General features: G+C 36.2%; 1 long non-coding RNA gene across 1 annotated transcript; it reads right to left on the bottom strand.

Moving 5' to 3' along the window:
* Positions 1 to 252: 252 nt before the first annotated feature.
* On the bottom strand, positions 253 to 24,280 carry LOC112661421 (uncharacterized). The gene is made up of 4 exons (XR_003137678.3): positions 24,062 to 24,280; positions 1,023 to 1,128; positions 539 to 682; positions 253 to 404 (listed from the first exon to the last, which is right to left on the bottom strand). It is a non-coding gene; the product is annotated as an uncharacterized LOC112661421 (long non-coding RNA).

Genomic DNA, 24,280 nt, shown 5'->3' with positions numbered 1-24,280 from the left:
TGATCCACCATTATGTGAAACTTCTCAAATTTGGAGATATAAAAGTACATTATAAAAGTAAACTTGAATGTTCATAATTATAGCTAAGAAAAGTGCAGTCACATAAGTTTCACTGTACCAAGAATAAATCTTTCTCTGGATGATGACTTGAAGGAATCCAGGTTTTTTTAACCTCAGAAGAGGCCTATAATATGTTAGTAAACTTATATTCTATGGTGACACACTGCATTGCCATAGATTAACCCAGCATACTTTAGTCTTGAAGGATTTATTACATTCTGGTCTACTGATCTAAAAGCCAGCAAGGGGACAGATGTGCTGGTGGTCAGGCTGTTTAGAAATATTCCACAAGATCACGAAGTAGGGTGGAGCAAATTTTCTTTTTTCAGAACACAAGTCCAGCCCTGAAAAGACATTTTATAATAAAATCATATTATCCTAGACTCTGATCTACATATATAAAAATACCATCTTATAGCCCTTCTCACAGCTCCAGATGGTCCCACTTAAATTCCCTTATGAGCAGCACTGTACCAACCACTGGGCATTGAGCTGTCAGTGCTCCCTCAAATCCTGGTTACTTCTTCCTCCACTTTTTTTGTTTCTTCCCATATTCCTCTCTTTCCATCCATTTAAATCTGGATACTTGAGTCATCCTGTGAGCCAATAAAAATATTTAAGTCTGCAAAAAGCAAAAATAAACACAAAAGTTAGTGTCCTGTTTAGCATATATTTCATTTCATGAACTCATCAATTGTTACTACTTGCCAAGTTTCGATCTAATGTTTGCTTTGTTGGTAAAGTTAGCAGACAGATTTTCTAGCTAAGTCATAGTAAGTTCCCAGTGGCCCCAAATTCAATATAGGCACAAAGAAACTAGGCGGAAGGGAAAGCTTTGAGTAAGGAAAGAAATAATTATAGTTGAGAGAAAGATCATAGGCAGTATGGCCATGCGAGCTGAGATAAGTTTAAACTTTAATTACTAAGGGAAGGCAATGAAACATTTTAAGCAGAGGACTTACACAAATTGATGTATAGTTTTGAAAGATCATTGTGTTCGCAGTGAGAGAATATGTTGTAAGGGCATCAGTAGAAGCTGAGAAATCTTGAGGGAAATATTGCAAGAATCTAGGCAAGAAAGAGTATTTACTGCAGCATGATGGTGGGAACAGGAGAGATGAAGAAGTCAGTTGATTTGGGATATGTTTTCGAGGTTTATCCTGCAAAATTCAACCATGGATTGCTATGGAAGGAAATGGAAAGAGGATAATAAAAGATGACCACTACTTTTCACTTGAACAGCTGAGTGGTACCATTTACTGAGTGCAGGAGCCAAAATAACAACAGGTTTGAGATTGGCGTGAGGATTAGAGTTGTTTTGGGGAAATTATCAATGGTGAGATGACTTCATCACATTCAATGCTCAATCTTTTTCAGTTTTAAAACAACCTAGAAATCCGTCTCAATTTTTGGCCTGTAATTCCTCTCATATGCTTGCAATTATTACTGCAGTACATTTGTTCTCAATGTGTGGCTCCTAAAACAGCAGTATCAGCGTGGGTATCACCTGGGACATGGTGAAAATGAAAATTCTCAGGTCCAACCCTAGATATGATTCTGAATCAGAATAGGCCCAGGAATTTTTGTCTTAAAAAACCCTCTAGGTGATTCTGATGTACGGCAAAGTTTGTAAAATCATTGTTTTGGTAGGATGCTCTAGGGCATCCTGATCTCCCCTTCAGGGCTGAGGCCCTGGTTTTCCCAACTTCTGGTAGAACTGGCAGCAGAGAACTGTGAAGTGAGTCCCTCTCACTGAGGGAAATTGTCTTCAGTGAAAAAGGAGCTCAGAGCTACCTGACCCCAACATCACACCTTCTCTACAGAGGCTTCCTATCTCTATGACCTATAGAAGTAGGGCCTGGTGTAGACCAGTCTTCCTTGCTTTAAGGTGGGGAACTATGAAGAGACATACCATTTTTAGGATTCATGAAAATGTTGCCTACATTCAATCACACTGTGGTTCAGCATCTCCTTTTGTTTAATCCCTGACACCTAACAGGTACTTTTTTTCTATAATAATAATCCTTTTGCATGCAAATATGGGACTTGATTTCTGTTCCTGGGGAATCAGCACTACATAATTACCGGTGACATTCTCTGCCATATATGATAAAACATTCAATATCTGTCTCATTTAGCTGCTATAATATTTTTCTCATATGACTACCATTTGCTCCTTAAAATCACTATTAACTAACATATATATAAACTATATAAAACTATTAACTAAACATGTGTTAATTATATATAACTATATGTATTAACTATGCATAAATATTAATATACATATGTAACTGTACATGTATATTAACTATATGTATATATATTCACTGTACATAACATATATATATTTCCATTCTTTCCTGGATGTTCTTAAGACTTCACCTTGTCAGTGATCTTTCGAGAATTCTTCCCCCCATTCATCCGTTCAATTTTGGTATTACTTTCTTCTTTCTTGTCTTTCCATCTAACTCTTCCTTAAAAAATGTCTTGTACCATATATGTATATCTATTACATATAATATGTAATAGTACATACTATACATTATATATACATACAATCATTATATTATAATCTATATTTAATATATAGATTAATATATATTACATTACCTTGTACATCTAAGAAAACCCTAAAACGTCACATTGTACAACATACAATGTGTACAATTTTTGATTGTCAATCATACCCCAGGAAAGCTGGGGATAAAAAGGCCTTTCATATTCACAGATTCAAAAATGATGGTAAGTTTATACTCCAGAACTCCAGAAGTATATACCCATTCATTTACTAGATGTTTCCAACTGGATGTCCTGACAGTACCTCATAGAGTGGCTTATTCAATTTATATTAAGTTTATCTTATTTGCCAGATATTCAAGTGTGTCAAAAATTCAAAATTGAACATTGTCTACTCCCTCAAACTCTGACTTGGTATGAGCAAGGTCATACAGGGGAAAGAATCAAATCATCTGATCTTGAGTGACAGCTGTTTAGATTTAAAACAAATGACAATGCTAGAATCCTGCGTTGATTAGATTACTAGATTTTAAAATAAGTTAAAAAAAAAATTGGCAGCTCTTTCCACTGAAGAGAAGACAGCCAGTAACTCCTGGAAAAATTTCTATGTCATGCAGTAAACCTGTTGTAATTTTCAAAATGGTGGTCCAGGTAGACATATTGAGAAAGTTATCTTTAAGCATAGACTTAAAGGATATAGGGAAATTTGCCATATAGCTCCCTAGTGCAAGAGTCTTCCAATCTGAGAAACCAATTAGTGTAAGAACCCTAAGTGTGCACCTGACATGTATGAGGACCAGTAGGAAGGCACTGTGGCCAGATGAAGTGAACAAGTGATAGAGTAGAGGTTGATGGGGTCATAGAGCTACCATGGGACCAGATCTTGGAAAATATTGTGAGCCACTGTAAAGACTTAGATTTTAGAAAAATTGGGAACTATTAAAAGTTGTGAGTATAGGAGTGGTGTAATTTAATTCCTTTAGAAAGGATTACTCTGGATGTTTCAAAAATAGACTATGGAGTTGACAAGATCAGAGCAAGAACCCAGTTAAGAAATTGATACAGTCATCCATAGGGAAATGGTGACAGTGGAGGAGATGAGAAATAGTGTGTAGATATGTTTTCAATATATTTGCTGATGTCTTAGACTTGGAGCAGGTAGGAATCAAAGATGACTCTAAAGTTGCCTACTTACACACCTGGAAAAATGAACCTACTCTAAGGTAGGAATGATTGTGGGTAGAACAGATTATGGCAATAAGATCCTAGGTGCGCTTGGTTATGTTGTTTGAGATATCTTTTAGGAGGTGTTTGAACAGAAGACTGCAGATGAAAAGAAAGGTATAGAGGTTTTTCCTTTTTGTTTATAAAATGAAATGGGTGTGATTACTGAGAATGGGTTGATATACTAAGATAAATAGATACTGAGCCTACAATGTGTCTATATTAAAAGTCATGAATGAAAAGAAGGATGGAGTCAGTAGATTGAGAGGAAATAGCCAAGGTGAGGTAGGAATAAAGCCAAGAGTTTGGTGACACGCAAGCCAAGTAAAAAAAAAAATGTTTACTGAGGGTGATGAGAATAATCAGCTGTGTTAAACTGGGCTGCTTTGTGAAATAAGATTACTTTTTCCTTTGCTACATAACCAAATACCATAAAGTTAGCTATGCGATAATTTATTAAAAGTCCATACAGTATTCCAGAATGTTTAAACTGGGTTCTCTATTCCGGATCTCACAAGGGCCATATCAAGGTGTCAGCTGGGTGCTCTTTCATTTGGAAGCTCAACTTGGGAAAAATCTTCCATGAAGATTGGTTCCAACCCTTAACCCAACAGAGGAATCTATTGTTTTGAAAGCTTCTGTTAGATTATATGGCAGAGACAAGCAATCCCAGAATATTAGAGGCCTACAGCAATACTCAGGTTATATTTGACCATAGGTTGGAGGAGGTGTGTGAAGCTCTTCTGTTCTTGTGCCTTCATTTCAGAAACGAAGTTGCGAGATCAGCTTCTCCTTGGGACATAATGTTCTCATAACAGAGGGAAAAAACAACCACCACAAAAGCAAGGATCCAGTAGAAACACCAATCAGTGGTTTTTAGAACCCCTGTTCAAGCCAGACACACGTTAGTTAAGCTCCTGTTTCGTTGACCATCCCACGCAGAGCCCTTCTATTGTATCTGAAAGAATACAGCTGCCGAGAGAACGTAGCACAAGTACCTGCATTTTGTGGAGATGAATAAAGCTCTTCCAGGGAAGGCGAGGACAAATAATGAAGAATGATAACTTTTTACATCCAATTCAAGACTTATATAAGTTACTTAAGTGTCTTTAAATTGCACAATGCGTCCTCGGTGTATCCTGTGCTAAGTAGCTGTTCAGTCCCTCTAGTCATAGGATTTCAGACACCAGGCCAGGCGGCCCAATCGGTCAGAAGCCACTGGTACCTTACAGCTCACAGTGCAAGCGAAGGCCGTGGTAAAGAAAGGAGAGTGTACCACTGCTGGCGAATTTTATTCTTTTCCGCCACGCTTTGGAGTGAATTTTCTCCTTCAGAGCCCTGCCTGCCAGCCTCAGGGCCTGCTGTCCTCCGTCCCCCGTGGGCCGGGACCCGCCTGCTCTCCCCGTGCCCCGCCACAGCTTGCTTCTGCAGTTTGCAAAGCGTTACTTTCTAATATATAAATATTGTGACCGCGTTTCTATCAAGATTTTATTTCACTTGGAAAACTGAACTCGTCATCTGTTAAATTGAACCGGTCTCAGGCGATGGGGCAGGAGAGCTGGTGTGATTTGTGGGTTCTGCACTAGGCGGGCAGAGACACCGAGTGAGGGGGGCTTACTCTTCTGCAGCGCTCCTAGTTCGATCTTTTGACTTTTCGATGGAGGAACAGTCTCAGACTTGTTAATGGATAACTATAAATCAGTGAGAAGTTAAAATAAAACAAGGGAAAAAATCATAACTTTTAACCTCTCATATTAAGCATTCTAAGAGCAAAATCAAGTAAACAAGTCAGTTTTGCTTATATTTCGTGAGACATAGTTACAGATTTCACCATATCTCCTTATTTCTTACAAATAAATCTCACACTGATGAAAAGAACACTTTTCTTCTCATTTTTTTTCTTGCCCAGGTGTTAATGAAGTAAAATAAATAATTTGTTAGGCAATTAAACAATATTTCCCCTAGAGGATGATATCTGAACTAACTGGTTAATTTTCTGAATTTTGATTTCTCTTTGTATGTGTAGGTGTGGCCTGACATTTTTGGCCTAGCCAAAAGTTTTTCTGTGGTTAACTTAACATTTTCTGTTAGAAGATCACTTGGGTTCTGTTGGAAAAACTGTTCAGAGAATGAGGATTTATGCTGTCAATCACTTATATGAAAAACAAGAAGTCTATAAATATTTATAATCAAATATTATGGTGTGCTTGAATGAACTTTAAATCCTTTGTTGAAAAGTTCTGGGAAGAAACTATGTTTAAAAAGCTGAAGAAAACGAAATGAAATACTCACATACACCTTAAACTGTGGATTCCGAAATTCCCTTTCGCTGTACCATCAGCTACTAGTTCAAGTCTAACGGGGATTCCATTGGTTGGAGTGACTAAGCCCGGGCTCTACACTAGAGAACGTTGGTGGCTGATTTATCACTACTGCTCTAATCAGAGAGCTGTTTCTTCAGATAAGCTCTCTTGCCTGAAATATCTTCCCTGCTGTGCCACTTCGTTTGATTGAAAAAGCAGCGATCCTTCTTCCATTTTTGTAGTAAAACCAGAAAACTTCCTTTTTGCCCTTCAACAGTCTCTTAAAATATATTTCAATAATTCAGAAGTTTGTAAACTTATAGCAATAGGACATTTTGTCCTTGCAGAAATATGATCTTAGTATGAATTGGAGAATAAAGCCTATTTTTCCAGACTGGTATTTTTGTAGCTCTAGATATTATAGAAATTTGATCTGACTTTTAAGTCACTATTTTACCTTACAGACGGCAATAAAATTCTAATTGCATTCAGAGTTATGCTATTGTATTTCTTAAGAGAATATTTTATGCATGCAACAGAATTATGGTCACCGAAACCGAAGCTCTAAGAGTACAGGTTTTTCATAGTTGGGGCTTTAAAATTTTTGTAGGGTATAATCATTTAATCATATAATTAGACTTTATATTGTGAACAAAATAATCGTGCTCATACTTCCATTGCTAAATGGGAAAATTGTTAAATGCAAATTGAAACTACTTAGAAATATCTAAATAGCTGGAGGAGATTTGTCCTGAGAATGAGTTAGACCTGGGGTAATAAATCTTGCTTATTTTTAAATGTTAAACAGGACCCCCAAAGCACAGTTCAGACTAAGCAACTAAGTTACCTTTGTATGCAGTATGGTGAGGTGCTTCTTTTACTATAAATTCTTTTTTTAACAGGAAAAAAAAGTTTAATGTAAACTAAGCTAAACACAGACAGATGATTTATCTAGCTAATCTTATTCTACAAGTTTCTAGAAAGTTGCTTTAAATATATTATTTTGAATAATTTATTCCTTGTGGATTGAAATTTGTTTTAAGGAGGTGGGTGGCTCAGCGGTTGAGCGCCTGCCTTCGGCCCAGGGCATGATCCTGAGGTCCCGGGATCAAGTCCCACATCAGGCTCTCGGCAGGGAGCATGCTTGTCCCTCTGCCTGTGTCTCTGCCCCTCTCCTTGTATCTCTCATGAATAAATAAATAAAAATTTAAAAAAATAATAAAAGAAATTTGTTTTAAATAATTGTGTCAATCTCATGTAGGGCTGGGAACTGTGGAGAATGGAAGTTGGGTAAAAGTTGAAATTATTTATAGGAGACCTCCTTTAAAATTGCATACGGTCTGACATAATACCTCCTTCTGATGGAAATACTCAGGCGCAGGCTATATTTAAAGAAAATACAGATTTGGAACAGTTTCTTAGGAAATTAAGGTTTTTATAAGAGATTTCATATTTGATGACTTCCAGCTCTTTATGTTGCGTCACAAATACACACCCGTATGTATGCTTATACACGGCAAAAATCAAAGAGAGTATTGGTTAGATGGCTCCGGTGTCCCTTGGAGATACTCCCATCATCGTGTATATGTTTTGGTTTGTTTGTTTTGTTTTGTTTTTAGCATTTTCTTTCTGGCAGTACAAGAGGACTCATCTTGTGTATTTCCTACCCCACTCCTAGAATTAGTCATTTCTGTAGGTATCTCATGTTTCTTTTATTGGAGAAGGATATTGCAAAACAAAATATGGTTGCCAAGCGTATTCACTGCTGCTGAGCTGGTGTTCCTTCTACACCCTCTCCTATGAGACAGTGATGTGTATACTAACACGTGCATATACATATACCTGTGAATATTTCTACATGTAGTCATCTGTGTCCATATTAAGCTAAACATGAATTAATACTGAGGTTTCCAATTGTAATCCGTTACCATATGGAACATTCTAGCCTATGCTCCTTATTTATATATAACCTCCCACTCTGGCAGTAAGAAGTCTAGGTCTCATCAAAAGCTATCCATTTACTTTTTTTAAAATCTAGGTTGATAAAAAGCAAAAACAAAAGACATTCCAGGGTTGCGTGAGTGGCTCATTTGCTGCACTTGGCACAGAGTCTGCTCAAGATTCTCTCCCTTGCCCTTCCTCCTGCTTGCATATTCTCTCTCTCTCTAAAATAATAAATACATAAATAACATCTTAAGAAAAAACCCACTCCATAATTACATAATCGTATTTTTTTTTCACACTGAATTTGGAGGATTTCAAAGACATTTTGAGGCTCTATAAAACCTGAATCCTTCATAGACATGTGGTTTTTTTATTCTATATTATTATTCTGACCTCAGATCATGACACTCATTCTTTGTTTTACCCCTAAATATACATTAAGTATCTACTAAGCACAGATGAATGAAAAGAACAATACAGTGTTGTATTATAAGAACTGTATCAGAGGCATATGCATGTGATGCTATATAAGCCTGGGTGCACACACTGATGCCAAAATAGAAAAGGAATAAAAAGGCTTCCTGAAAAGTGATATCCCGAGAGAGTCTTGAATGAGAATGAGGTCCAGCAGCTGAAGGAGATCTTTCTAGGCAGAGTGCAGCATTGTCCTGGACTCAAAGGGAACATGAAATATAGCAGGTTTTAGAGGGTAGGAACAAGCTAACTGTGGCTAACTTTGAAGATGCATGTTGCAAGAGGTAGGATATGAATCTGAATTGATGCTTGCACGATAGATAGATCATGAATGGCCTAATACGCCACGTAAACACATTTTTATTTCACTGAAGTAAATTAGTATTTTCTGGATAATTTAAACTGGCACATAGTGGGACCAGCATTGCCTTTCTAAATGGTTACTTTGGTGTCAGAATGAAGGAAAGCCTGGCAGCATAAAACCTGGACTGCAGGTAGTAAAGTGATAGTTCAGGAGATGATGAGATGGTCATGATGATGATAAGAATAAAAATAATAGTAAGTAGTATGTAGTCCTTAAATGTGCAAGGCCAAGTTCGAGGTGTTTTATATATTATCAACACATGTAATTCTTACAATAATCCTAGGAAGCCCAAACTGTTATTACTATATGCGTTTTTAATTCTCTTAAGAAATCTATGATAGATTTCTCAGTATTTTCCCCATTATTTCCATTTACAGATGATTAAACTTATATGGAACAAGTTTTTGAACCCAGTCATTTCAATACAAAGCCCCAATACAACCGAAATATTATAATGCCACTCATAACCTGAGGAACCCCCGAAGGATACCTTAAATTTAGGGGAAAAATTAACGATGAAATTACTCTAATCTATTTTGTTAACTTGTCACCACCACTGCTTTTTAACAGAAGCATGTAATAGGAGGCCTGTAGTTTGCAGGTTTCCTCTTACTCCTCACGGCCACCTCCTGGATCCTCAGCATCTCGCTTTACTGTAACAGGTGCTATGCCTAACTTCTTCGCTTACAGTTCTGCTTCTCGGGACAGACAGTGGCTTGTCCTAGAGGAAATTGGCATAGCATAGTCACCTCAGCCATGCCTATAATTGGATATGTTCCTTCTGTCACATGTGTACGTTAATCATTTCCCCAGACTCATGACTTGGGATATGTGGTCAATCACATGCTTCGAAATCTCATCTCATTCCAAAGTAGAGAGACGGTGGCATCCTTGCTCTCCCTCCCCTGCAGTTTTCTTCCTCCTCTTCAGGAGACAGACCCCTCTCTTTAATGTAGTAGCCATTTTCTTCTCCCCTTTTTCTATCCACGATTAGCTAATACCATTTCCCAGCTCTACCTAATTGCTGTGTGTGTGTGTGTGTGTGTGTGTGTGTGTGTGTGTAACAGTATACAAATTTCTAACCCGTATTAACTGTGGGAAATATGCTTATCAGTTAGAATGCAGTGCCTTTCTTTTCTTTTATTCATAAAGACTCCATTCATCTCCAGAGTTACCTATGTCAGTACATTCTCCCAAATTTCTTTAGTGAGGTTTTCGTAAGATAGTTAGATAGTTTTGTCATACTCTGTGCTCCATCCTAAGATATACCCAGCCTCCTAATTGTTTTTACTTGTATACATTTAGGTTCACTCTTTGTGCTGTAAAGTTCCATTGATTTTGACAAATGCATAATGTCATATATCCACAATGACAGTGCTACGGAGAATAGTTTCACCATCCTAAAAATAATTCCCTTGTTTTTCACTTTCAATTTACAATAGGCATTTAAGATACAACTATGAATGTTAATTACTTGATAATTATTTTTTGTTGCTAAATAAAAATTTATTTATCCCCTATAAAGATGTATGTAACACAGTTTATTCATTCATCTGTTGAAGGGCATCTTGGCTCTTTCAGTTTTGGGAAATTGTAAATAAGCTGTTAGAAACATTCATGTGCAGATTTTTGTGCCATTTTATTTGTGTACCCAGGAGTGCAATTACAGAATATTAAGATAAGACTATGTCTAACTTTGTAGGAAACTGCCAAACTGTTTTCCAGGGGAGCTATGCCATTTTTCAATCTCACTAGCACTGAATGAGAGTTCCTCTTGCTCCATTTGAAATGATCAGTGTTTTAGATTTTAGCCATTTTAATTGTTGTGTAGAGATACCTCATTTTTGAAAAATTTGAAAATTTGTAATTCCCTGTGACAAATCATATTGATCATCTTTTCATGTACTTATTTGTCATCTTTGTATCTTTTTTTGGTACTCAGAGAGTTGTTTTAGTTGTTAGTGTTCTTATTATTGAATTCTTAACATTTTAGATCCAAGTCCTTTATCAGAAATGTGTCTTTCAAAAATTTTTTCTCAATACGTGGCTTGTTTCTGTGGATTTCATATTTGAAGAAATTGATTTTTCTATAAATTCTCAATTTTTTAATTGAGATGTGTGTTTGAAATGCATGGAACTGAGGTCTTATTCTATTCTGATGTATAGTGTTCCAAAATATAAGCAGTGATACTCATGGCTTGTGCTCTCTTTTTTTTTCCTCTCTCTCTCTTCCTCTTTCAACTCAACAGTTTTCAACCATGTGTGTAAGTGAATATTTATGTGTACTTATGCATTTTACCTGTACTGTGAATGAATTGAGTTGCCCTGATAAAAAACAAAACAAAACAAAACAAAACCCAACCAATTTCTTGGTCTTTCTCTTGTGGACATTCAAGAAAAACAAACATATTATAACACCATTAAAGTCCAAAATAAGTAATATATCCTCCATTGCATCAAATTGGAATATAAGCACTAACATGGTACCAGTGATTTTTAATCATCTTACTATCCAGTATGGAAACACTTGTGTATCAGTGTTAGTATATCTTTCTGGCCCAATGTTTCTGTCTGGAAATTATTATTTTTAAAAATATTTTATTTATTTATTCATGAAAGACACACACAGAGAGGCAGAGACACAGGCAGAGGGAGAAGCAGGCTCCATGCAGGAAGCCCGATGTGGGACTCGATACCAGGACCCCGGGATCACTCCCTGAGCCGAAGGCAGATGCTCAAACCCTGAGCCACCCAGGCGTTCCTGGGAATTATTATTGTCTGTTAATTAATTTCAATTATGGCAGTAAAAGAATTATAATCACATTAAATGCTGGTATTTTGATAATTTTCTGAAAAAGAAAAAGAAATGAGTCCAAGATGTTTTTGTACTTCTTGGATTGCATCATTCCTCATTAAAGTTTACTGAAAGAGCTCGTTTGAGGTAGTTTTGATTGTAAATTCCATATGTCAACTTGTAAAGCTTAGTTGCCAAAATATGAAGAATAGAAACAGGAGGGAATGCTTAACGAAGCACAAAACCAGCTAGTCATTGTTGGAAAATCATTGCTGAGTGAAATAGATGTGTAATTATTTTGGTGGGCTGAGAACTTTAGAAAGTGATCTATAATGGATGAATGTAAATTGGTTATAGATAAGTATTATCAATAAAAAAAATGGTTGAAGTGGTTGAAAAAAAAAAGATAAGTATATCTAAGGATCTATGTGTATACTTACCATTGTGTAACATTTCTAATAACTTCTGCATAATGGTTTAATGATTGCTGCCATCTTGAATTGGTAAGAATATAAGCTGCTCTACTGGTAGAGCTACCTTCTCTAAAGAGTGACTGGCTCCTTACAAGGCCCCAGACATAATAATTTATATTAGTTACTCTTTTTTTTTTAAGATTTTTAAAATTATTCATGAGAGAGACAGAGGGGCAGAGAAATAGGCAGAAGGAGAAGCAGGCTCCCTGTAGGAACTACATGTGCGACTTGATCTCAGGACCCCAGGATCACGCCCTGGGCTGAAGGCGGATGCTCAACCACTAAACAACCCAGGTGCCTCTATATTAGTTTTTCTGTGAGAAAGAGAGTAATAACAAAGGAATGAAAAGATGCACATTTTCAAGTTCTTATCTGGATTTGCTAAAGTGCATATAGAATCTTTGAGAGTAATGTAGAAATCTATATATTACACAGTGGTGTATAAAGAGTATGTTTGCATCTTAACAGTTGCATAATTTTTTTAGACAAGGGATGACTGTTGTAACTTTGGACTTCAAAAAATTATTATTTTAGTAATTATGATTCTGTACTTGATAAGCTTGAAAATTCTTTGTACTTTTCTATTCAAAAAGATAATAATAGCTTTTATTAGTGTAAGATCAAAAAATTCCTATATAAATGAAATATTTTATATCCCTATATCACAAGGATTTATCCTCTAAAAATTTAAGTCGTTTAATTAATATTATAAATCCACATAAATGGAAACTGCAGTATGATGAGGTAGTTCTCACTGTGAGGAACCAAAGCCATTAGAGCAGAATTGAACAGACAGCTAGACAGGACACATGGAAAGGGGACATGATCACCCCTCTTTTAATGGAATCATCCCTCATTAATATTGGAATTAATTGGAGTGATTAAATTAATTTTCTTTAAAGATTTTATTTATTTATTCATGAGAGACACAGAGAGAGAGAGAGAGAGAGAGAGAGAGAGAGGCAGAGACACAGGCAGAGGGAGAAGCAGGCTCCCTGCAGGGAGCCCAATGTGGGACTCGATCTTGGGTCTCCAGGATCACGCCCTGGGCCAAAGGCAGGCGCTAAACCGCTGAGCCACCCAGGCATCTCAATTGAATTAATTTTATTCTTCTTCACATATTCTAAAATAATCACAAATTGTAGCCTTATTTTTCTATTCAGTGTGTGTTTTAGTGGTTTTAATGCTTCCACCTCTATTTTACCTCTTATTAAACACTACTATTGGGAGTTTATGAGATCTGTGATCACAGTCCTTTGTTGTCACTCAGCATATGATCTTGCCTTACATACCCTATGAGTCTCAGTTTTCTCATATGTGAAATCATATGACAAAATTGATTTCAATTTTTCTCATGAAAAACATTCTTATTAAGAGTTATGCACATTAAATGAGATAATCCTAAATGAACAGTTAACATGGTGATCAGCAGGTAGGAAGAAACAAGTAAGGGTCGCTCTTACCAGTAGTATTATGAATTGAGATGGTATGTGACTATGTTGTCAGTTTTCACAGAATACCCTCAAATAAGTGAACATTTCTTCTACTTGAACCCCAAATCCAAACTTAAGCAGCTTTCCAGCAAGTAGGAGCCCTGTCCCATTCTCAAAGGATGTAAACATCAATTTGAAGAGCGTTGAACTTCGACTTTTCCAGTCTAATTGTTGAGGTACCTCTGCTGAATAACTGAATGAAGAAACTTAATTGTTTAGAATTTTCACTTTCCTCTTACAAAAATGCTTTAAGAAACATTTGTTTTTTATATGTAGAATTATTCCTACACTGTACTGAATTAAAGAAACTGTCACGTTATTTTTATTAAGTCAAGGAGTTATTGAGTGTCTATGATAAATATTTTGTACTCCACATTGTAAAATGCTCAAATAAAGGTATACAGCAAAGAAATTTTTTTTCAATCTATCTATAAAGCCACATAATTTTACAAATTGCAGTAAGTCTCTATCAAAATACTTCTTGGGCTAGTGGCGTAGATTTCTTACTATTAAATCAGAAAAAGACACCTCAGTGTCTGGATGAGGTTACAATATATATTTAAATTATCCCCTTCCATATTTCCTTTTTTCTTGCAAATGTTTCTTGGCACAATTTTCTGTGAACTCATTAATATCAACTAACTATACACCAAACCTGCACTTTGCTTATGTGTAATTTAAGTGATTTAATTTTTTAAAGCATAAAAAAATTCTGGTTTTTAGTGGTCCTCACTAATACTTACGTGCAGGCTATGATTTAAAAGGCAAAGGGTAAGGTCAAAACAGTTGCTGAGAATGTGTAAAGCATTGGGGATGTTACAGGCAAGGACATAGCAGAGAACAGCAGAAGGGAACGGTGGCTTTGCTGTGCTCTAGGGCTGCCGTCCAGGTCGGCCGCTATTAGCATCATACATACATACACACGTACACACATACATACGTGCATGTATATGTATGTGTGCGTGTGCCTGAAATTTCAGTAAGAACTTGGTTCTTCCTCTAAAATTTTGAAAGGAGAAGCAACCCTTTCTAAGATTTTAAAGTTAGAGTCAAGTTCTTATAGAAATTTTACGACTAATTTTTTTATTAACTATTATAGCTCTAACTAGTTCTCTGCTGCAACATCTCCTTCTTCCCAAGAAGCTAACAGCCCTGCTAAATCCTCCAATAAACTTAGATAATTTAGCAATAAAGGTCATGGAAGCAAATAAGTGTGTTTACAGAAGGAGTGATTAGGCCATACTATTGGAAAAAATATTTAGAATAAAATCCTTGACATACTCATCAGTATAGTAAATGATAAAGTAAATCACTTCTTTTAGATAGCTTAGAATATTTAGATAATTTCAAAAATGCCAATGGTAACTATAACAAACATCATCTACTTTTATAGTTGACTTCTCTTTTGCTCCAGTGTTTGGAGCTTTATATAATAAAAATACTTTTAGTGCACCTCTGAGCATTAATTTAGAACCATTACTGTATGTGTGTGGTTCTTTCCATTGCACGTTATGAGGACATGTTTAAAGTATCTTATTACTTTCCTTCATGTTTAACAGGAACTATTATTATTTTGTGGCCATAATTTAGAAACTCCATGACAAACTAGTTAGTATTAGTCTGGCAGTTGAAAAGTATTAATTGAAGTTATTAAATGTCAGGTTATTCTTTTACAAAACATAAAGCTATCAATATCATAGTTTTTTATTATTAGAAACACATACCGCTTAAACTATCACTTTTGTATTCTACTTTTAATAAGATGGCAATAATTTATTTTCTTTTTATAATAAATATATAATATTAACTTAATACCAACCTATGCCATGGCACCAAGTTAAGTGATTGTGGGAAAATACTGGATTTATTTGAAAGATAATGAAGTGTAGTGGAAAGAACACAGACTGACTGTCAGTAGACATATCTGTAGGCCAGGATCTGCTCAAACTAGCTGTATAACTGTCGATAAGATATTTGGCATTTTGGGCTCTTAGTTTCCTCAACTATAAAATGAAATTTTAGAAAAATGAATAAATCTCTTTATGTTCTCTACTGCCACCTTTAGTTGGATTACAAAGACAAAAATATACATAAAAAGAAAGAAATTGATAGACATGTCTGTTATGTTATGAAACAGGGGTGTTAGATAATTGTTTAATTTATTTTTTATAAGACAGTATTGCTATTTTTAAAAATCTTATATGTATTTAGGGAAGAATAAAAAAATAGCAGAATGGATGGAAAGCAGAATGGAGCATTTTAGAATATAGAGAGTGGTAAAAGATACAATAGACTTACAGAAAGGAAATCTAAATATGAGAGTATAATCATAAGGAAAAATGAGAAGACTGAACATAAACTGAAAATAAACATCTTTCAATCCTGTATATTTCTCCTTGAGTGAAAAAACACCTCTACTGTCCCACTACCATCACTACTACCATGGATCTGCAATTTCCACTTGCTGTTCTTCTCAGGTGTTATTTTAAATTTTGTGTCAAATATAAATATTTATAAAGTTCTTCCTGACAAAATGTCAGAGTAAAATTTAAATTTCAATTATAAACTATATAGCTTTGAGAATGGCATTAAGATGGCTTCATTAGAAATATTTTAAGCAATGACCACCATCAAAGGAAGAAAATAAATAATGTTTACCAGAATACCATGGACTTCATAATGTATAAGGAAAGCTAAAACAGGATGGATGTAGTGTGAGATTTATTCATTCATTTCAACTAATAATTATTTGGCACTTAGAGTGTACAAAATGTCACTTGTTAGAGGTAACGCAGGAAAGCATTATCCCCGTGCTGAATGAATTAGTAATTTCTGCTTCACTAAATCAAATCTTGAGTAGAACCACTTTTGAAGAAATTTGAAAATGGACAAAGAATGAACTTCAGAGTTGAGGCATTGCTTCTGCCTCTAGGTAGGCATGTGTGTTTGCATATGCATGAAAAGGAGAGAGAAAAAAAAAGGAGAGAGAGAGAGAGAGAGAGAGAAACGGGGAAATGGGAGGAGACAGAGAGAGAACCTAATCAGACTTGTCTTGGTGTTGCAAGTTGTTATTGTGTAAAATGACATCCTTTGAAGTGTAGAAGTCATAATCCTATTTAATTTCCTCATTGACTGAAGGGCTGCAAAGTGGGACAAAATAGGTGTCACATTCAGTCTTTAGTGAGGGAGGAAGAAAGTCATCAAACATTAGCTACCCTCTAGGAATGCTAGTGTTGACATGTTTCTGACTTTGGTCAGAATTTGAAAAGGAAGAGAAAAGTGAAATCTAAAAAAGAAGGATGCAAAATCATGTTGGATCTCGATATCATTAAAGAACAAACAGCACATTCCAAATATATTCTACCCACATTAAAAACAAATATATGGGGATAGATACCAAATTGATAATCCTGGTTACTTTAGAAGGTGGAATTAAATATGTATGGGAGATATGTTTTTGTACACATCTCTAAACTATTTTGACTGTTAATAAAACTGTAATGTTTGCATAAAAGGAATAATGCCCTGGAGAAAAGGACCAGTAATAACATACTCTGGCATTGTTCACCCACAGCTTAACAGTGTACAAAAAACAAAAACAAATGTGTGGTTTGGGTTTTTAGCAATAGTTTTCCCTTTCTGGTTTTCTTGTTTGCTTGGTAGTTTGCTGTTGTTGTTAGGACAGTATTACAAGGGGGTGTGGGCAGTGGAACAAGAAGATGCTTTGAAGCAGTTCTTCGCTGAGCTTTCCACTTTTGGCCAGGGGCTAAGTCAACCAACAGACATGACCGTCTTCTGCTTTAAGTCCTAATTACAAGTGCAGGGTTAGGGCAGGCTGTAGGCTGAGAGACAGCACCCTGTGGTTGGTTGGTACCAAAGCACAAAAAATTTTAGTCATTGGCACATTGTTTTTCATAACTATAAGAAATATTTACTTAATGTCTATAGTAGAGCAAGCAATTAACTTAAGGTCCTAGGAAAATAGATTTTAATTTCACGAACACTTGTCTTCAAAGAGCTCACAACTCCCTGGGCAGAGATACTGTCATAAACAATCCACTGTAATACAGTGTGATAGGACTATTATAAAAGTATGTAAAAACATAAGTGATGGTACAGGATCTCTCCATGAAATTACTCAAGAAAGGCTACTTACAGTGAAATTTGAGCTGGATCTTTAAAAATGTTTGCTAGGTGGATTGAAGTTTGCAGAAAGGCATTTGTTACTGGCAGAGAACATTACATCTGACAAACCACAGAGGAATTTATAAAAATGACAATTATGGAAAGCTGAAAATTCAGTTACTTTTCCAAATTATAGGGGGAAAAGCAGGGAGCAGTTGGATATGTGACTGAGGACGAGATGTGGGAATGAGAACTCTTGAGCCCTGAAAAGGCTTGAGTTTTCTCCAATGGGTCATGGAGAACCATGGAAGCACTTGAACCAAGTATATAACAAACCAAAGATCAGACTTTCCCTCTTTGGCATTGTTCATTTTCCATTTTTAAAGATTGAGGCATGTGGTTCTTTCCAAAAAGAGACAAGTATCCTTTAAAAAGGCATTTTATTAATTAAAATAGAGTCAAATTTTATTTTCGTAAATAGTAACAGAAGAGGAAAAATGAACGTTCAAAGGGAAGGCTAACCATATAATGAAGAATGAGTCCGGCACGCCCGTGGACTGCCATCAAACGAAGCAGCCATTGTTCCTATAATTTTTACTTCTAGACATATTGTCGGGGAGGGGGGAAAGTCAATATATTTTATAAGCAATGTAGATAATAAAATGGGTGGCTATTTAAACAACTTAGAGACCAGTGAACAGTTCTTAAGTCATTTTTCCGAAAAGACTATTTAGTGTTACCGCTTTATTTATAATTATTTCATGAATGGTATATTCCTTTAGGGGATTAGCTCAGAATTTTACAAATATCATGGCACTCAAATGCTGTACTTTGGGTTTTTGTTTGAATTGAGTTGTGTGTGGTCCTACACACAACTGGGATCATTGGCAGCTAATCCTCCTGTCTCCCAGAGAACAGAATTCCCATTGTTGCAGTTCTTCACTGGAAACAGCTGGGCTACCTTTCCTGGGTTAGTTGGCAGGATGGGCAGCTGCAGTCCCCAAATCACACAAATCACCAGTGAAGCTTATTTTGATTGCTAACTTCTGTTACATCAAGATACTTTTTAAAAATCTGTTTTTCTCTATGTTGCAGTAGATTCTTTCCATGCACTGCTTCACCCAGCAAAATGTTTGGGCTATGGGTCCTCCATTTCCACTGTAAAGATTCAAGCCTTTCCCAACTCTGGAAAAAATTACCCTCACATTTGTTGCTACATTTTGAATGGGAGAAAATCCTTTATTTCTTCTTTTTAGTTGTATTCATAGTTCCTCCTACAGTAGTTGTGGCATTTCAGCGTATATTTCAACACACCCTGAAAGTATGTACTGTGAGTCTGGAGCAGTTTGGGGCATATGGAAATGTGTGCTTCCTTTGCTATGGAGGAAGATTCTCCACGGATGAGCTTTCTTCTGTGAGATGAGAGAATTGCATTTTTAGTATCAGCTTGAGGTAGGAAGGGATGGAGACATAAATAAACTTTAAAAGAAAATAAGTCATACAGAGTGTAATCAATTTTTAGATTGTCTCAAGATATATTTAATATTTTGAGCATAAATTTGTCCAAACTCATCTAATGTACAACACCAAGAATGAACCCTAAGGTATATTATGGACTTTGGGAGACAGTGATGTATCAGTGTATGCTTATTTATGATAAAATGATCATCATTCTGGTGGTGGAGGCTATGCCAGTTTGTGGGCATGAGACATGTGGGAAACCTCGGTACCTTCCTTTCAATTTTGTTGTAAACCTGAAACTGCACCCTCAAAAAAGTCTTTAAAGAATATATTGAACAGAATAAAAATAAAAATCTGTACGATATGGCTAAAATAGTGCTAACAATAGAAGAAGAGAAAAAGTCCCTAACAATTTTACCTCCCAAGAAACTAGAAACTAGAAAAGGAGCAAAATAAACCCAATGCAAGCAGAAGGAAGGAAATAATGAGGAACAGAAATGAATGAAATTGACCCCCCAGCCCGTAATAGAGAAAATCAATAAATCAAAGAGCTGGTTCTTTGAAAAGATTGCTTCAATGGGCAAAACACTGCCAACATGAACATAAGAAAAAGGGAGAAGTCATCATTACTCACCTCTGGAATGAAATAGGGGTATCATTGCAGACACACTACAGATAACAAAGGATAAGTGTATACTCTGAACAACTCTACACACATTAATTGGATAACTCAGATGAAATGAACCAACTCCTCAAAAAGTATAAACTACCACAACTCATCTAATATGAAATGGGTGGTTTCAATAGCCCTATAATTATTGATAAAATTGAAATTTGCATGTAAAAATCACCTGTAAAATAAATCTTCAAACCCAAGTAGTTTCATGAGAGAATTCTACTTAATATTTTAAAAATATACCACTCTGCTCAAAACCCTCCTTGATGTCCCATTTCACTCAGAGTGGAAGCCAATGTTTTTCTATGACTACCAGGGTGTACATGATAAGGTTCCAAATTACTCTGTGAACTCACTCTCCATCACTCCACTCTTCGTTCCACAAACACGAGCACACCAGGCCCACTCCCCCTACGGCGGTGATGTACTATGCTGCAAGCTCTGGGTGGTATCTATATGAGTCAGCTCGGGCTGTCATAACAAAATATCACAGATAGGGTGGCTTAAGAAACAGAAATTTACTTCTCACAGTTTGTAGGCCGGGAAGTCCACAATCAAGGTGCCAGCTGACTTGGTTCCTGGTGGGAGCTCTCTTCCTGGCTTGCAGGTGAACACCTCCTGACTTTGGCCTCCATTGCAGACAGAGAGCAAGCAAGCTTTCTGTATCTCTTCTTATATAGGCACTGACTTAATGGGACCAGAGCCTCAACTCATAACTGCATGTAATTTCCTCTCAAAGGCCTCACTTCCAAATACCATTACTTTGGGGTCTAGGGCTTCAACATATAAATTTGTGGGGTCACAAAATTTCAGTCCATAATAATACCCATATAATTTATCTCCTTACTTTTAGGTCTTGAATCAAATGTCACCTTTTCAGGCCTTACCATATAACTCTGTAATATCCATTTTAATATTTTCCTCCTATGCTAAACCTTTTCTTTTATACTTGTCACATCATATACATAGAATTGACTTATTTTTCTTTTGTCTGACTCCTTCACTACAGCATAAACTCCAGGTACTAAGATATTTTTAGTGTGTTTTTACTTTTTTCAACACTATCCTTATTGCCTAGTAGAGCCCCTAGCATGTATTAGGCACTCAATAAAATGTTCAATAAATGAACTCCATTAATAATCGTATTTCTGATCTATCATTTCATCAGCCTAATTGTGAAAGTTTGGAAGAATGCATGAAGTTGAAAGTAGTTGAACTTAGATTTAATTATTTTTAAATCTGAGGTTAATTGTTCACAGTGAGTCTGTTTGTTTTGTTTCGTTTTTAGAGAAGGAGAGAGAGAAAAAGAGGGGGGCATAGGGAAAAGAAGAGAGATTATTTTTTTTCCTTTTTTTAAAAGATTTACTATTTGAGAGTGTGTGAGTGAGGGGTGGGACAGACAGAGAGAGAGAGACTCCCTGCTGGGCTCTATCCCAGGACCCTGAGATCATGACATAAGCTGAAGCTGAATCCAATGCTTAACCAGCTGAGCCACCCAGGTGCCCCAAGAGGGAGTCTTAAGCAGGTTCCAGGCCCAGCACAGAGTCCCACACCAGGTTCAATCCTAGATGCTGCAATCATGGCCTGAGTCGAAACCAAGAGTTGGAGGCTTAACCAACTGAGCCACCCAGGTGCCCCAGTTGAATTTAGATTTTAAAAATTAGGGCAGCCCAGGTGGCTCAGCGGTTTATTGCCAGGGCCTGGTCCTGGAGACCCGGGATCGAGTCCCATGTCGGGCTCCCTGCAGGGACCTGCTTCTCCCTTTGCCTGTGTCTCTGCCTCTCTCTCTGTGTGTCTCTCATGAATAAATAAATAAAATCTTTAAAAAAATTATAATGTTTCTGAAAACTCTCCCTGTGAAATTTTAAAATGTATGAGAGCCTATTTCTACCATACTCTATTGCTTTGACTAGTTTTCTCTCTCAGTTTTTTCCTCTTTATCACTTTAGAGTTTCATTTCCATCTTGTAATACATTTAATTTTTCTTATTTTATTTAATTACCATTTCTACTGTTTTATAGAGTCCTTATAAATTATTTAGTCATCTTAGCACTCGTTAACATTTTAAATCTTTGATTAAGAAATAGACTAGAAATCCATTTTTAATTAAATATTCAATGATATAATTTATGAATATTGTGTTCTCATTAAATTCAAAGTAGGTAAATTATGTTTGACATTTTAAAAACGGTAGAATAGATAAGTATAACTTTAAAATTTTAGAACATTCATAAGTATATCAGATTCTTATATCACCTACCTCTCATTTGCCAGAGCCAACACACACACACAAAAACATAATATTCATTTCCTTGCTGAAAAAATAATTTTAATTTAAGATGATCACTGGAAATGTATACCTGGGCATAGGAAGATCTCTCTATATAATATGTAATTAAACTTACATAAAACATAACTATAATTTTGCTAGACCTGTGTAAATGAAGCCTAGATTAAAATCAATTGAAATAATTGTAGGATGTGTTTATGTTGGGAACAATGAAATCTACCAGTTTAGTGGATTCTTGTATCCTGATTATTCATACATTTACATTCTCTTTAAGCCATGTTTGTGGAGTTTATAGCTGTCAAAATTATCTATAATTTTCTTACTTAGATTCACGTAGTAAAACAATTTGAAAGCTGCCAATTGTGCACATTATTAAACAGCATGCATGTCAAACTCTGATTTTTTATTTTCCTGATTATTTCTACTTTGAGAATTCCATTATAACAGTCCATCAGCAGTCGTTTGGGGTTTATTTTAAACTACATATGGTACCAGCTATAATTAGTATTTGGAAAGGATCATAAAATAGTTCCACAGGGCTTTTTTTCCTTTTTATGAATTTTCTGAATATATTTTACCGATAGCCAAAGAGGCAAATCAATTTTATTGGATTTACCTTTATGTTATTGAGTATTTAGTGTTCACACTCTGAGTACAATAACATATAATCGTTGCATATTGTAATATCATTGTTTCCCTATTTGGAATGATGTACTTACTATATATATATATATCACAGCATATAACAGATAAATGTTAACCCCTATTAATTACAAATGTGAATACTGTATAAAGGCTCTGCAGTCTGGTTTCATGGAATCAGAATGCCAAATTTTGTTCACCTGCATTTACAGGGGGCTATTTTTACTCCTATTTCTTGGGTAAACCGTAGCATTTAGGCCTGAGGCAAGCAGCATACATTTCATGGTTTTGACCACAGAGATTAATTTAGGGAAGGGAATATGACTAAAGTGAAAAACAGTATTATCTTCAATACATGGGGGTGGGGGGGTCGGGGGGAGATGTTCTCTTTTTATTGGATATGAATGAGGAGGAATGCAGGTGCACTCCTAGAGTTGCTTGCAGTTATTTTGTGCTCATGTGGTCACACTGAGAACGGCACCCACACAGAGCTAAAAGATCAGAGGCAAGCCTTGGGCACATTTTTTAAGTCCTTGTCATGTTGAACTCAAAGCCATCCCTGGACTATTCAAATGCATAAGATAATCACATTCCTTTATTTGACACCTCTGTTGGTATCATTGTATATTTGCAACCAAAAAATTTATAAGATTATATGCACTGGATTGTACACACTGGATTCACTGGTTCTCAATCCTGACAGTTCATTAAAATCACCTAGGAGGTTTTTAAACAATGGTGATGCTCAATTCCCACTCAATCATATTACACCGGAATTCCTGGGTTGTGTCATGGGCATGAGTGTTTTTTTTTTTTTTTTAAGATTTTATTTATTTATTCAACAGAGACACAAAGAGACACAACAGAGACAGGCGGAGGGAGAAGCAGGCTCCTTGCGGGGGTCCTGGGATCATGACCCGAGCCAAAGGCAAATGCTCACCAGTGAGCCACCCAGGTGCCCTTGTTTTGTTTTGTTTTGCTTTTGTAGGAGCTCCTCAGGTAAATGTAATGTAACAAGGTTTCAGAACCACTGATTTGGATGGAAACTACGGGTCACTTAATCCAGGAAAAGAGAGGTTAATTGTGAACAATTAACCTCAGATTTATAAGTTATACATAATTATTACATTACTATTTCAGAACTGAGAAGGGATAAAGGAAATGCGAGTCTTACTTTAACAGAAGAGGAGATTAAGATACATCCATTAGGCTCTGTACCTGGTCAAATAACAAGCGTGTAGTCCTTGCGGAGGTGACGGCTCCCAGGACTCCTAGCACGGCTCGGAGGGCCGCACGTGAAGGGTCGTCAAGGGCGCGCGTCCCCGCGCTTTTGACTGCGGAACGTCGGGGACTCCCAGCGCCTCCGCCTTCCGTCTGCTGTGACGCCTTCACCTAAGAGGACCTGTAGATTTTGATGAACTTGTTCATGACGTCTGT

The sequence above is a fragment of the Canis lupus genome, chromosome 18 (genome assembly GCF_003254725.2).
Source record: "Canis lupus dingo isolate Sandy chromosome 18, ASM325472v2, whole genome shotgun sequence".
In the NCBI taxonomy this organism is placed as follows: Eukaryota; Metazoa; Chordata; class Mammalia; order Carnivora; family Canidae; genus Canis; species Canis lupus.
The sequence above is the reverse complement of the archived record's forward strand: the minus strand, read 5'-3'. Positions and strand labels throughout refer to the sequence as shown.